This window comes from Hibiscus syriacus, unplaced genomic scaffold, assembly GCF_006381635.1.
Source record: "Hibiscus syriacus cultivar Baekdansim isolate YM2019G1 unplaced genomic scaffold, ASM638163v2 tig00112230_pilon, whole genome shotgun sequence".
Lineage (NCBI taxonomy): Eukaryota > Viridiplantae > Streptophyta > Magnoliopsida > Malvales > Malvaceae > Hibiscus > Hibiscus syriacus.
Genome location: NW_024063275.1, coordinates 2336983 through 2354273, shown reverse-complemented (window position 1 = coordinate 2354273; position 17291 = coordinate 2336983). Strand labels below are relative to the sequence as shown.

At 33.4% G+C, this 17291-nt stretch overlaps 1 pseudogene; it reads right to left on the bottom strand.

Moving 5' to 3' along the window:
* Positions 1–3981: 3981 nt before the first annotated feature.
* Positions 3982–5221, bottom strand: LOC120176150 (annotated as a pseudogene).
* Positions 5222–17291: the final 12070 nt, after the last annotated feature.

Here is a 17291-nt window from a genome sequence, read left to right as displayed (position 1 = left end):
AACGGCTGATACTCCCGCGATAATCTTTTAAGGATACTCATAATATGTTCAACCTGAGACACCAAACTTCCACAAGAAATAAGAGCATCACATATTTCTTTAACACGGGTGAGATAAACCCGTACAAAATCATTACATTTCTTCATTGATTGAAGTTTATAATGAAAATTCATAACCGTGGTTGTTGATCGATTTGCTAAAAATTGTAAAACTATTTTCCAAACAGCAGTGGCTGACTCAGCACTAACAAACTGTGGTAACAACGGAGCACTAATCGTGGATAGAAGCCATGATGCAAGAGCATATCTTGTGCAACAAAATCTTCATAAGCTTCATTAGCAACTGTTTCAGCATGCTCATCAACAACCGTCTCCGGCGGAATTGGCAAGGAACCAGTCAACAATCGTTCAAGAAGATGATTGCGAACTGTAAGAAGAACTTGCTGCTACCATAAGAGGAAGTTCATCTCATCAAGCACCACATTTACACATTTGTTGGTAAACATCTGGGCTTGCGAGGAGGAAGAATCACCAAATAGCACCATCACAACTTAGTAAAACACTCCAGGATCGAAAGCGAATGATACCATATTGAATATTACAGAAAGATTCAAGAAATGATGTAGGAAACACATGCTTTACTTCATTTCATCAATAGAACTTATCTCTGCACAGTCTGCAATACTATTTTTATACAGTACACTTACAATGCTTTAGCTCATCACTAAACCACCTAACTACATAGCTGTCAAGTTATTAAGAATTCAAACTGACTGCTAGATTAACAAACTAGCTTCGAGACCACTTCTAGAACTTCCTCATGCATGGAGGACGGATGGAGCTACACGATCACATGAGGCATCTTTCAACATGGTTTGACTTAAATATAGGTTTTGGTTGAATTTTTTTAAGTTCATAGTTCAGTCTAGTGGTTAACCATTTTTCCTAATACAGGAAGTTTATTTTATTTGTTTAATAAGACGGTGACATGGTACGAATCAAGTAGTCTTTGTGGTAAAAGAATTGTTATTATTCTTGAGTACCCGAATTCGAGCACCGTAGAAGTCAGGGGTGAAAGTTAGTGTTATCTTTGAACGTATATTGTTTTATTCAAAAAAATAAGACGGTAACATGTATCATTATTTTATTTCATGAATAAATTAAAAGAAAAACATTAAGTAACCATTGATTAGAGGGGAGAAAATGACATAGATAATTAAAAAAATTTATGTTAGAATTATAATATTTTTTTAACAACTAGGGATCAAAATAAAAAATCATAATATTAATATATTTTTTGTCAAAAAAAGTAATTTAATAATCAAAATAAAATAAAGACATTAATAAATTAATAACTAATCGTGTAATTTACTAGATCCTTGTATAATTATGTGAGAGAGGATTTGAAACGTATATAATTTAAAGGCTTAATAGAAAAATAGGTACCTAAAAAATGTCTCAAAAAACGTTTTAGTGTTTAATGAATTTTTCGTTAAAAACAGGTGTCTAAAGTATTTTCCGTTACATATTTAGGTGCATACTATTAAAAAATTTTGTTAAGTGACACATGTCAGTTTATATTTTTTTAAAATAAAATATTATTTAAAAATAATTTTTTAAAAAATCTAGATGTGACATGTGTCACTTAACGGTATAACGGTGAAAACTTTATGCACATATTTTTAACGAAAAACTCTTTATGCACTAAAAGTTAAATTTATGTATAGTTTAGACACTTATTTTTATATTAAGTCTAATTTAAAAAAACATTATTATAATATTATTTAAATCAATCAAATTTATTAAAATAATGTAACATATTTAATTTATATATATACTTCTTGTATGACACGAAAAAAATGATATAACATAAATATTACAACCAAGATAAATTGATGTATAATATAATACGTGAGAAATAAAATTGTGGCCATCTCTTCCGCATGTAACTGCACTAAACGACGTCAGAGATAAGAAAATGTGTCGTGTAAAGTTATATTTGACTTGTTCATCTCAATTATTCCCCTAGATACATTATATACAAGATGCTGGGTTTAAATTACTGTTGTGTGAATTTATTTTTATTTTATCTATAGATATTATAGACAAATAATTATCATAGCTAACTATTACAAATATAAATCATAAAAATGAATAAGGATGAATTTTAATTTATTCTTTAAATTTGATTATTTTCTAACATTAGTTCTTGAATTTATTTTGGATTATATTAATCTTCAAACATGAAGAATAAATAAATTTTAACCTAAATTGATAATGAAAAATTAAAATCATAAATTAATAATCACAACTTTAAGTTGAGGCGGTTAATTAAATCAAAGTAAATAATCCAAATTTTCTCATGGCATGTGATAGAAGAACAGGGGATGAAGAAATTTAACCATTTCTGCATTGGCGTTGATTGACATTTGGGGCAATGGTTTCCATGACCTTTTTATGGCTTTAGAGTGTATAAGTTGCAATAATATTGCATGGTCGGGATTATTATTGAAAACTACTTTTTCCAACCTGTTAAAATCAAAACCCTTTCACATGTTTGTATTTATGACCACACCATGCTCCTAATTTTATGCGGGGTAAAATACACAAAATAGTCTCTCGATTGAATGACATTACTTTTTTAAGTTCTTTAATTATTAAAAGCTACAAAAATAATTATTTGATAATAAAATATTATTTTATTGAGTCTGCCGATTATCAAAAGCTATAAAATCGTTATACGATTTTTTCATATGTTCCAAACTTATCATTTTTGTTAAAAAATTGATGATTGTCTGAGCTGGATGTCATCATTGTTTTCAAGAACTGGCTTGAAGTCATAATGTTTTAAGCATTGGCTCTACGATATGATGTAAATTGAGACTCGATCCACAAAAGATATCTCAAATAGTGCTGAGAACATATTTTTATCATATCTTAATGAACAAATTAACGTTCAACTCAGACGACCCATAATTTTTTAACGGAAAAGGACGAGTTAAGAACATATGAATACTCAAAAGATTATTTTGTAATTTTTAATAGTCGGAACACTCAACAAAAAAGTGTCTTCTAGTCGGAGAATCATATTCTAACTTTCAATAGTTGAGATATTTAATAAAATAGCATCCAATAGTTAAAGGATCATTTGTTTACTTTACTGTTTTATATACAGTTTGTGGTAAACAATTTTTGAGACATAATCCAAGAAAAAAAGGTTTCATAAATAGTAAGGATCTTGTGACATTTTGGCTTGTTTATGATCACTGTTTAACCAAAACATTGTAAATATTGAAATTTGAAACTCAATCAATCCTATTATTACCTTGTAAGAGGCGCTATAATTATAAAATAATATCACAATAACTTGTTAAACAAGGTTCTAGGCCAACCAAATTGATGGCTAATATTTATTTCATTTAACTTTCGATCAAACAAAAAGCATTGGCATAAGGTAGTTGACTTTATTTTAATCATGGGGTCATGAAAATGAACAGCATCACAGGAAATTAAGTTAAATATTAATCCCTCAGCACATCCAATAAATTGGAGGGACAGTGTGCTATTAATATGTTGTCTATTCATTTAATTCTTGTTTTCCCCCCCTCTAGTCTTAATGGAAATATAATCTTTGTAAATTCTCCAAACTATTTTACTCATATTGGCATGTAGTTGTATGTAAAACTCATTCGAATTTGAGTAACACTCCGAATTCAAGATTTTACAAAGCTGGTAAACCATTGTCCGAGAAGAGATACAGGGTTCAAGGCAGAAATTGCTTATTAACAACAAAAGAGACATTTGCGAAATATTGTGGAAATTTACACTTCTTTTTTACCAGGGATTTATAAAGTGGTCCTATACTAAAATAACATTTGTTATGTAGCAATAACAGTATCATCTAAAATTATTATTATACGATCATAGTATTTGCAATGATTATAATAACACTCGCTATATCACAATCGTACAATTTAAATAACAGGTTCTACCACTAAAGAGGGTTGACTATGAAAAAATAAGACAAGATCAAATAATCCCCAAAAGAACTCAAGTCCCCCGTTTAGGGGAAAAAAGGATTTTCATCTAATGTGACATCACTGAGTTGGCATTCGATTTGCAGTGTCATCAAAAAGCCATTTCTCAAGCAATGAAAGTTGGCCTGCTTGGGGATCAAGATCCGGCACATTGACATAGATTGTGGGAAATCATCAGAGTTAGAAGAATCAAAAGATTCAAATGCGAACGACTCAAAAGCCTCATTCATTTCCATGCTGCACCTTTGTTCTTCTTTCTTCCTTGAATGATCATCAGTCCCTTCACTAGAGCCTGTTGAGGCAGGATTTAATGGACTCTTTCTCATCCACCCTTTTAACATCTTAGCTATATTCTCAATACTCGATGCATACCCTTCTGGTTTTGCATAATTGCCCCCATTACGGGGTTTCAACTCAGTTAAATCACTTGATTTCTCAGGGGACAATGCATCTGATAAAGCCTGCTTAGCAATATTTATATCAGTCTGCAACTTCCTCTCCCATTGACCTCTGGAAATATGGTCTGATGAAAACCCATCTCTGCAGTAATAACCTTCAATGCCATGGAGTTTCTTAAGCTTCTTCTTCAAATGAGTGTTCCAATAGTTCTTAATGTCATTGTCTGTCCTTTGAGGCAGGTAAGATGCTATTGCAGCCCATCTGCAACATTACATATGAACCCACAATAAAACACACTTAACTGGTTAAGCAAAAGGTAGATAATTACCTGTTGCCTAAAAGAGCTTGAAGGTGGATTATCATTTTCTCTTCATGTTCTGTTAAGTTACCTCTTTTAATCCCTGGCCTCAAGTAATTAGTCCACCTAAGCCTGCAACTCTTTCTACATCTGAGCAACCCTGGTAAAACAAAAACCCAGACAAAACAAACAAAGATTCATCACTAACTTTACTATATACAATTGCATTTGCTTTATCATCATTTAACCCAAAAGATTAAAAAACAAAACCTGCAAGGGTTGGAACAGCCCTCCAATTCCCAGGACCATGTTGTTGAATATAAGACACCAAGATGATGTCTTCTTCAGGAGTCCATGGCCCTTTCTTAACACCGGCTTTATCACAGCAAGGTGGCCTCCCCATTATCAATCCTCGACAACAATAACAAGAAACTGATTGTATGGGATTTTGTGTTAGCTTAAAGGCAAAGTTTGTGGGTTGGGAATATATAAGGTTAAAAAGGAGAGCATGTTCCATGTCCCTGTTTCCAAAGAAAAACAAAGGGGGCATTAATTAACTGAAATGCAGAAGTCAGCTCAGCAGCTACGCAAATGCCTCCCCTGCCTCACAAAACCGCGTTGGATTTAATGTGGTTTCTGCTGTAAAGGAAACCTATTCATCCTCTCTCTCTCTTTCATTTTTATTGCAGTTTTGGATTTAATAAAATCTAGAATTTTAGATATTAGAAATGTAATAATAAATAAATAATGGATGGTTCTTATGGTTTAATTTGAATTGATAAAATTAATATTTATCTAGATAATTGACTTAAAATGGTATAATAGTCACAGTTAAAATAAATTAATGTTATACTTTTGAAGATAATATTCACAAACTATTAGTTCTTCGTCAGTCGAAATTTTTGCATACACTGCTTTGTTTATCGGAGGTTTCAAGGAATTCATATTTTCCAGGGACAAAAGTATGCTAGCTACAATGCATATACTAGACATTTGACAGAAAAACATGATCTATAAAATGAAATCCATGATCTAGGAACCATATCTATTAACTTGTTGATATACAAGTGATCATAATTATCATATACCTGGCATCATCAGCTAGAATCACCGTAAATACCTTTCAGCCACAACTAAAAGGGATCCTCTCCACCTTATTTTCCTTCTTTATTCTCATTTCCCCATGTACTCTTCCATCTCTCATAAAGAAACACCAAACGACCATTACCTCATTGCTATGATTCTCCATCTAAATCAGAAGAATAAACCACTAATGGTCAGTAAGAAACATGTGCATATTCACAATCTTTTAAAAAGTAATCATTACAATAATTTCCAAAAAATAATATTTCATAAATGTGACAGACATCTTCAAACGTACGTATCGATTCTAGTCATTTTATGACACAATTCCCTTGACTAAGATGGGACAACTTGTTATACTCTAGATGTGATAGACATTGTAGCACCCCAAACTCTGGGTTCAGGCTTACCCGAGAGGTTTGTGAACCCCGTGGAATTCATAATTTAAGTTGTTGGGCCTAGTACGAGCTTAATTAGGTTAGAATTAGGCCCGATTGATCATAAAAAAGGTATATTTTCATAGTAGAATGATGAGGATGGACAAAAAGTATAATTTTTACCATTTTTTAAAGATGAGATCTTTATGTTCCTCTATCTCCTTCTTTCATTTTATTCTTTCTCATTTACTTCTCCCATATCCTCTCCAAGTACCTAGATCAAGGTAAGTTCTTGAGCACCTTTTATACTTCTTTTAAGCTTCAAATTCATCCATAGTCCCTCCAACAACTTTGTTTCAAAGATTCAAGCTTTGGGTTCTTAGTTTTCTAGAGATAGTGGGGGTTTTATCATCCAAGTCCTAGAGAAGATTGATAGTTAGCTAAAGGAGATTCATTTTGGGTTTCTAACATTAAGGTGGCGTATTTGTAATCCTTTGTGGTGTTAAGGGTTTCATAAGCATGAAGATTTGTTAACATTTGAGTATTTGAGCATTTTAGGTTTATGTTTGATTTCATGATCAGAAGAGGTTTTCGATGTAAAAATATGTTTTTATAGTACTTTATGACCTTAAATAACTTCCTTTAACTTTAGAACATGTTTTAGGATCAAACTAAGACCTTTGAGATGATTTTTGGGTGTTTTTTGAGCTTAAATAAGGTAATTTTGGGTTCAAATATCGATCCTAGATGATTATTATCGATACTGGATGAATTGAGATGAATTTTGTTTAATTTTAATAAGGAGTATCGAAACTAATGGAGAGAGTATCTACGTTGCCCCTACAGTATCGATACTGAGGGTACCTGGTATCGATACTGTGCCATTGTTTATTATAAAAAAGGCATTTTTTGTATCGATACTCTTAAGGGTATTGATACTTAATTCTAAGGTATCGATATTGCAAGTAGAGTACCGATACTACCCATTTTTTATGGTTAGATTTTACCTCGTTAAGGTCCACAAGAGTTAAGGATGATATATAATGGTGGAACATAGTTCGTGGGGCATATAAATGACCAAAGATACCTAGAAACACTTGTAGGAGTGGGTTACAACCGAAGTAACCATACTAACTATGATACTTCCAAGTATCTTTAGTCAAGCACGTACTGAATAATTAAGAATGAGGATCATTATAGAGGATATATTAATAAGTAGTAGAAAGTCATTACGTAATAGTGGATCCGTGTACTATGGTGACGTTAGTAAATCGAGGATGTATAAGTTCTCCCTATAATTCAAGGGGTATTGAGCAAAAATACGATAAGAGCGATCATAGTGTTGTTGCTCAGTAATGAACCGAGTCAGATATCGGGCTAGCAAGTAATACAATCACTAAATAGAAAAATCAATAACTATAGTAAATCATGAAACGCGTGGAGACTTATTTAGAGACATAAATGGCTAAAACACCTTAAGTAACAAAAGACCAGAGTATAGAAGTTTAATAAACTAACAGAAGTAATAGACTAATAAACGATTGCATAACGTTCTAGATAAGAGAATGAGGGAGATAGCAGTTAGTGAGGGGATGACCTTACTTTAGTTTGTCAAGTAACACTAATGAGTCAAGCTACACTAGTGTGTACTTAGGCTAGCTTAGTTTCCCTAGTGGGCCATTGTCAGTGTTGTGTGGCCTTTTGGCCCTCAAATATGCATGTGTAGTTACATCAATCCAGTAAAGTGGAAATACTTAAAGCTTGGCTTGACGGCTGTGTGAGACCGAGCCAATGCTTTAGTTGAGAGGGAATTGTACAGATGTTGTGTGACGCTGGGTTTTCCCTCCATGATCAGCCTGATTTCTATGTGATACTAATAAATCATTCAAAGGCTTAGTTGGAATTATACTGATGTTTTGTTATTATTGGGTTCGCTAAGTTAATTAGTATTTAATGACTATGTGAGACAATATACTAGTAGTGCATTGCATTCAGATAATGCACAACAATGTTAGTGTTGCATTCAGATAATGCACATCAATGTCATTGTTGCATTCTGATAATGCACAACAGTGTCAGTGTTGTATTTAGATAATACACAAAAGTGTCAATATTGCATTCAGATAATGCACAACAATGTCAGTGTCATATTCAGATAATCCCCAATAGTGTTATGGTCGCATTCAGATACTGCATAGCAGTTAAAGCCATTGTGATTATAGACTCATTAAAGGTGTACTCATGGTGAGTCTCTTAGTAGAAGATTAAGGGGAACATGAGACTCCTACTTCAGTGATAGAATTGTTAAACCATAAGTAGGTAGCACGGTCATGCATGTACCTAATGTTTAGTACCATGCCTTTAGCATACTTATGTTTATGAGACGCATAATGTTTCTCTATACTAGTGATTATACTGTTGGGCTTTGTAATCTCATGGCTTAGATGTTTTTGTTTGCAAGCTACTAGCTTGAGCCATTCGAGGAGCACCGTTGCAGCAAGACTTCCATCATCTCTTATAGAGTATTGTACTATAGCTTTAGTGAGCATATGTATTCATAGGACCCTTATTATTGTATTCAAATTTGCAACTCTAAGTTTTATTATTTTGGTCTTAAACTATGTGTCATAGAGTATATAAAAGTGTTTTTATAATTATCATGTATGTTTATTTTGATACCATATTGTATGTTTAGAAAATATATTGAATAAGATTTGAAAATCAAAGGTTGTCTTGGCATGCCAATGTAACACTTTATGCTCATTTAGGTTTAGGGTGTTATATTTAGTAGTATCAGAGCGTCAGGTTGGGTCGGTCCTAGGACCTAGTGGTCAGTTACAGTAAGATATCAGTGAATACATATCCCCTATATACTGAATCTTGATGGTGCTTCTTTTTTTTGTTTGTTTTATAAAAAATTACGATGGTCAATAGTTCTGAGCATAGCCTCATGGATAGGATAAAGAGTCATACCTCTTATCCCGATAGTGTAAGTGATGAGATCCTATTTAAGGTTGAAAATCATGGGATTTTGTTAGATGCGGGAGTCGATTATACCCTCAAGGAGATAGTGAATGACATTCCTAGGGAACAAACTATTTAGGTAACCACCTAGAGTATGTTAATACCGATAAATTCCCCAATAGATAAACTAAGAAGGTACAAGACAATTGACTTCTATGGCTCAAGTGATGATGATCTGATTTTGGTTGATCAATGGTTAAGAAATACTATGAGTACCTCGAGCCAGCTTCATCTTACCCCAAAGGGTAAGTTGGAGTACGTCACCACTTTACTCAAGGGTGATGCTATCGACTGGTGGAAGACTGTAGAGATGGATCTAAAGCTAGAGGTGTCTACATAGGATCAATTCTTGAGCGAGTTCAAAGGAAAGTACATTGGTTAGGCACACATGGATGGGTTGAGGATGTAGTTCTCCCAACTGGTTCAGGGAGATCGTTTAGTGTATGAGTATGAGAAAAATTTCCTACGATTGAACTGTTGTGCTCCAAAGTTGGTCACTATTGAGTCCTTAAAGTACAAGAGGTTCCTTGAGAGACTTTATATTTATATCCATGTGCAGATGGTGATTGACCCGTCTAGGGTACTTTAGAGTTGTCACTATAGGCTAAGGTCGTGGAGAGGGTATAAAGTATGAGGAAGAGTTTGATGGGTGAGTTAGGCACCCCAAGTTTGAGGACTCATGTACCAGTAGACATATAACAGTTAGTGGTAAAGAGGGCTAGAGATCCATATGAGTAGAGAAGATTGACGTCATCTTTTTCACTCTAGTCGAGTTAGAGGTTACACGTAGGGTCTCGTAGGAGACCACCAGCTTCACCATCTATAGTGATCTATTGAGGATCTAATAGAGTTTTAAGGTATCTAGAGTGCGAGCATTGTGGCAAAAATAATTGAGGAATGTTCTTTAAACTCTTTAGAAATTTCTATAGATGTGGATCCTAGGCGCATATAGTAAGGAATTATCATAGTTCAGATGTCGATGTTTCAGCTCAATCCAGGGAAGCGATCTCAATAGCTTAGCATGGCAGAGAGTCTATCCAGAGAAGTGCTAGTTATATTGTAGGGTATTAAAGTATAGGAGAAGATTTACATGTTCCCAATTCGATTGTGTGTGATGTCAAAATTGTAATGTACCCCAACGGATATAGTTTGTAAATATTGATCGATTTCAGGTTCTTTTATAGTTCTTTTTATTTTGTTTCAATTCATTTTTATTAGTTTTATGTTTTACATCAAAAATAAAAGAAAAATAAAAAAATAGAAAAAGGCCAAAAAAAGAAAAAATAAAAAATAAAAAACTTTTAAAAAATGCATCGAATGAATTTAGAGCTGAGTTTTTACATGTCAATTCTACATTAAAAGGTCAGCCTCTAACAAATTTTCAGAACATTTGGAAATTAGAAACCCCTTCAAAAGCGTTTCTCAAAATTGATTGACAATTTCAATGTTCCTCCAATGCAAAAATTATAGAAAAATTCAACCAAAAGAATTTGAACCTCAAATTTTGTAAATCAGTTATGCATCCAAAGGGTAGTCTCCATCTATAGTTTTAAGTCATTTGGACATCGAAACCCATTCAAAAGTATTGCTCAAGTTGTTCTTTTTGATTTATAGGTTATTCAAGTTCGGTTTTTTCAATATCTCTTTGACTCTTATTACTTTAGGTTCGTTTGTTTACCTTTTCTTGTTCAGTTACATCATCTAACACCTTCTTGTTCTTGTGTTAGTAGGATTCAAAGACTTTGCATACATCTTCCTCGTTGCATTCTTGTTCAATTGGAGTTTTACCTTTGTTTGACTTTCTAGAGCTACTAAGTTATTTTGTCTTTGTAAGAGATTGAACTTTGACACAAACACTGTGGAACTTATTGGTAAGAGAGTTATAAAGAGTACGAGATCAACTTACTTTTCTCGTAGTGTGTTACTTCCTTGGAGTGATTTGTGAGGTTTCTTGTTTTCTTTGATTTTCTTTTAACACTTTAAACTTTCTTTGAGTGTTGTATTTCTCATGATGCTTCACACTACACAAAGACTTAAACCATAATCCACTATCATTCATTCAAAGGGGAGATCGATTTTGATGCATATTGGGATTGTGAAATCGAAATCGCTCTCATATTCCATAACTACAAGTGTTTCAAAGAAGAAAAATTATCTTTAGCTACACTTGGATTCTCATGCTATGCATTAACGTGGTGGATACAAATCAAGAGAAAGATACGTGAACAAATGAAAATCAAGACTTAGGATGATCTTTAATTTATGACGAGAAGAGAGTTTATTCCACTTGAATACCATTGTGTGAACGAATGAAAAAATTTAAAGATTATAACAAGGTAATATATTTGTGGAGGAATTTAAAGATTATAACAAGGTAATATATTTGTGGAGGATTACTTTGAAAATATAGATACTTTAATGCAACAAGCAAATATTCATGAAAATGAATATAAAACCCTAAACCGATTCATAACAGGCCTTCATGCAGATATTCAGGTTGAACTTGATCACCAAGACTAAAAAATCTTTAGTATACACTATAAATGACCATTGCAATGCCCCATACCCGGTCCAGAAGTCCAAGACGGATACCTGAGCGTACATTAGGTTTCAATCGTGTTGGGTAGATCAGGATCCACATTACGCACATTTTACATAATAAAAAAAATTAAAACCTCTTATTATTTATCACATACAACGTTTAATCTAACTAACATGCAATTGACTTTCAATTAAACATGCAAACATTACATTTAAACATTTAGGGGTATTTTGTACATTTCTTATCACATAGTAAATCAAAAAGTCAGCTAGCCCAATTAAGGTTACTACATATTAAACAATGTTATAAGGAAGTAGCTCGCAAAATTTCATACCAGTTGGGTATCAAACAATCACTCAATTGAACATATAAGATTAAGAACCTAAACGTAAATATGCAAAATTTTTGTATCAAATAGTGACATGCAAATGAGGGTTCCATTATGTAATTAAGTGTGTTAAAGAAGTGATCACTCAAATCTCATTAAATTCCAATTTAAAAATTTAAGTAATTAAGCAAATCAATTCCTAGGTTAAATTGAACTCACACAATCATTCATGGGTCAAATTAGAATATAAGAATACTTCAGACTTTTAATGAATGCAGTTTCACCTTTTTTCATCGAGAAAAAAAGCGAAGGGATCGATACTTTCTTGAAAGGGATCAATCCATTTTCACAGGGTATCGATACTTTTGAAAAGGGATCGATTCTTTGCAAAATATAAAGTTTGGGATCGATCTTTTCCCCTAAGGGGTTGATCCTTTTTTCTAGAAAATTGTATATTTGCTAGGAACATGCATATATGGTCAACTAATTACACATATAAAAAGTAATCATGGACTAGGAACATGCTTGGAAACTATTCAACCTCTTCATACATGTCAAAAAAAAGTGTAGCATGCTCTATAACACAAGTCAACACATTAAACAATGATTTGGCACCAAAAGTTCACAATTGCATAAAAGTTCATTTTAAGCGCAAGACACCTACTCATTTTTGGCATTTAAGGTCGTTTCATGCAACCTATTAGTCTAACACGTTTAGTTTACCAAGTTACTCTTAACTAAACGCTCCAACCACTTCTTTAGGATCTAAATCAACATTTGAGTAATCTAATGCTTCAAGCAACAAGTTCATACTTATAAATCCAATGTCAAAAAATTAAAAAAAAAATCAAATCCCAAACGTAGATTCACTTATTACAAACCAAAATCTAGCATTATAAGTCAAACAAAGTGAATAATAGGTATAAGTCCCAAACGTCCCCAAATTGCCACACAAAGTTTCCAAAAACCATATATGTAAAACTTTATACTTTATCCTTGCTTGATCACACCGATGCCATTCTCCTCGCCTCCACACTCGACTCTAATCCTCTGGAAAAATGTTAACAACGAGTGTGAGCTTATAAAGCCCAATGAACGACTAACATTCAAAGCAATGCATATAACCAAAATAAAGATCAATCTACATATTCATACGTAACTTGTTCCTCACTCTACACATATAATTATACATCTCATACTTGAATGATCAACTAATATTTTCCAAATCACTTGATTTCCATATTAAACAAACATCAAATGACCATATAGTTCAAAAGAAATCACAAGCACACATGCACAATTACCTTCCTTGATAAGTCACACAATCACGCACATTTTTCCATTTTAAGTTCAATGGCTTTTGTTCGAAACACAACTCACTCATTGGATAAATGGACTCCATACAATTCCCATTTTATTTATGGACTCACATAGATCAAGAACCACGAATTGCAGAGTAAACTCAACGTCCAACCTTACCTCATATCTTCTAGGAGTAAAGCTTAAAGTACCATCCAAACCCCGTATAATCCTGAATCACACACTAATACAAAACACATAGAGTACTCTTTCCTAGGCATGTCTTTCATATCCAAAGGTCCTATTAAGATCAATAACCAATTATTCCAATTCACCAAGAGCAATTGTCAATGATGAACTGTTTTCACATATCAATTCATATACACTTTGAAACATACGAATTTGGTTGTCATGATCAACCCACATATTTGGATAGTTAGAAAAATCAGCTCATGCAATTCACATTCAGAATATATATATAAAACCGTTTCCAAGATTCTATGTGTCATTTGCAACACATCACATTCCCAATTCACATTCTCATTTCCAACGCAAGTGTTATCATATGTAAATCACATAATTCATTTTCTATCATCACAATTAACCAAATAACACAATATACATATATGGAATTACAACGCAACACTATACAACCTCAACCTTGAACCATGTTCATTTCCTAAGAATGAGAACCACTCACCTTGCTATCCGGAAACCGAAAGCGCTTTCAAACACTACCTCAATGTTCACCAAACTCCAATTACCAAGTTTCCTCAACCAAAAACACAATAAGAACCTTGCAAAGAAAATTAACACTTCAAAATATAATCTAAAACAGAGTAAAATTCTCTGTTTCCAAAATAGAACGTAAACATTAAAAACACTAAAAACCATACTAAAACGTCACTCGAAAAGCTCCAAAATGAAAAACACAAATAACCACACTAAAAGCTGATAAACAACAACTAGAATCAACATCTAAATCAACTAGAACCGCACAAAACAACATCTACAAACCTAAATTCTCGGATTCCCAAAAATACCAAAATTCGTCATTGTTTTCAAGAAATCAACATCCAAATCATTTGTGATAAAAAACTGATTTAATATTATTATAATCACTCCAATAAAACTTAATTTCATTAAGAAAACCTCAAAATCAATTCAATAAATTAGAACATTAATTAGCTCCTAAAATCAATTCAAATCTTAGAGATCATTTCAATTAAATCAACAATTCAATATAATCATTAACACTTAGTCACTTGCCCTTGAAGCTTGAAAGAAAACCAAGGAAAAAATCCTTAACTTGCTAGAAAAATAGATTGAAATTGAGATCATCAATGGAACTCCATTATGATCAAGCATTAAAAAAAAAGAAGAGAATAGGAACTTGAGAATTGAAATCAAGATTGAGATGAGTGAATTTAGAAATCAATAAGAAAAAGAGAAAGAATTGATCAGCTTGTTTGAGAGAAAAAAAGAGAAAATGGAGGAAGTTACGGGAAGTTACCAAAATGCAAAATAAGAAGGAAATGAAAATCACGTGAATGAAAACAAGTAAATAAGGAAATATAATTTAGATTAAAATGAATCTAGATGAAAAATGGTAAAAAGGTAAAATTAAAACATTTTAATTTAGGAGGGAAAACTCTAAACATAAGCCTTGGTATAATTGCTTCATAGACTTTGGACATTGTGAAAATTTACAAAATGATCATTGAAATTATAATTTCCATTCCCTTCAATTCGATCACCAAGTCATTTAATTAATCTTTCATACTTAAAATTAATCATCTAAAATCACTTAAAACCTTTCTAAAATATTTTTTAAAACCAAATTTTTTTTTTAGAATTTTCTTCTTTTTTATCGAGAATCTGAAAATCAACCTGAAACCGACCCAAACTACCCGACCCAATTTTAGGATGTTACAACTCTCTCCCCCTAAAAAGAATTTGTCCCCGAAATTACCTTAGCTAAACAACTGCATAAATTGAACTCTTATCGACTCTTATGTCTCCCAATTCGTCTTCTAAGTATTATGGTTACACATCAATATTTTTACTAACAGAACGATCTTGTTTCGAAGAACTTACACATCCCTAGCCAAAACCTTAACAAGTTATTCCTCGTAAGAAAGATCCTCGCGAACCTCAACTTCATCAACCGAAATGATATAAGAAGGATCTGACCTATACTTAGCCAACATCGACATATGGAACATACTGTGAATACGCTTCGAGCTCAGGTGATAACCTCAAACGATACGCAAATGGCCCAACACGCTGTAACACCTCAAATGATCTTATAAACCTCGGGCTAATCTTACCTTTACACCCAAAACGTAACACCTTCTTCCAAGGTGAAACTTTAAGAAACACCAAGTCACCCACAGCGTACTCAACCTCTCGACGTTTGAAATCGACATTTGACTTTTGCTGATCAAAAGTAGCCTTCAACCGATCCTTAATCAACTTAACTTTATCCTTAGTCTCTTGAATCAATTCTGGACCAACAACACGTTTCTCACTCAACCCAGTCCAACTCGAAGGAGTACGATGCTTATGCACGTACAATGCCTCAAATGAAGCCATCTGTATACTAGCTTGAAAACTGTTATTATAAGTAAACTCTACTAGAGGCAGATAACATCCCAGGAACCAAAAAAATCAATCACGCACGCACGAAGCATATCTTCCAAAACTTGTATCACCCGCTCAAACTGCCCATCTATATGCGAATGATAAGTCGTGCTCAAACTAAGCTTCGAACCCCAAGCCTTATGCAAACTTCACCAAAACATAAATGTAAACCGCGAATCACGATCTAAAATGAACGACAAAGGAACTCCATCTAACCGTACTAAATCAGCTATGAGCAAATCAACTAACCTCTGTAACGAACACGTAGTATGAACCGGAAGAAAATGCACACTTAGTAAACTGATCAACTATCACCCAAATTAAATCCTTCTTTGACAGTGTTAACGACAAACCTGGCACAAAATCCATTGTAATTCGTTCTCACTTCCACTTAGGACTACTAATATGCTGCAGCAAACCCAAAGGACACTTATGCTCAACTTTAACATGCTGACAAACCAAACATCATCCAACAAACTCAATAGCAACACGCTTCAACCCAGGCCACCAAAATAACTCACGCAAGTCCTGGAATATCTTCGTACTACCCTGATGCATCACCAACACACACAACCGACCTAAAAGCACAAAACACCCTCAAAGTTAAATGAAAAATCACCCCCAATACCATCTTGCACTAACTGAAACTTTTCTTCTAACTTATGACACTACTTGAACCAACATCGGAGCCTCTAACAAAATTGACTTTAACAACTCAAAGCTATTATGCCTTTAACTCGTCCACTCAAACCTAATATCCTTTTGCAATAACTTATTAAACAGAGCAGCTATCCACGAAAAACCCTCAACAAATCGTCTATAGTACCCTACTAACCCAAGAAAACTACAAACCTCAATAACATTCCTAGGCGATTTCCATTCAACTATCACCTTAACCTTACTCAGATCAACCCGAATACCCTCGAAAGAAACAACATGACCAATAAACGCCACTTTTCCTAACCAAAACACGCACTTAGAAAACTCAGTATACAACTACCTTTCCCTCAGAACTTGCAAAACAACCCAGAGATGCGAATCATGATCCTTCTCATAAGCTCAATATACAAAGATATCGTCAATGAACACCACCACAAATAATCAAGATACGGGTGAAACACACGGTTCATCAAATCATAAAAACAACTGGAGTATAAGTTGAACCAAACGACATCACCAAGAACTTGTATGAAAATAACTCATAAAAAAAGTTGTCTTCATCACATCCGGTTCACTAACCTTTAACTGATAGTACCCAGAAC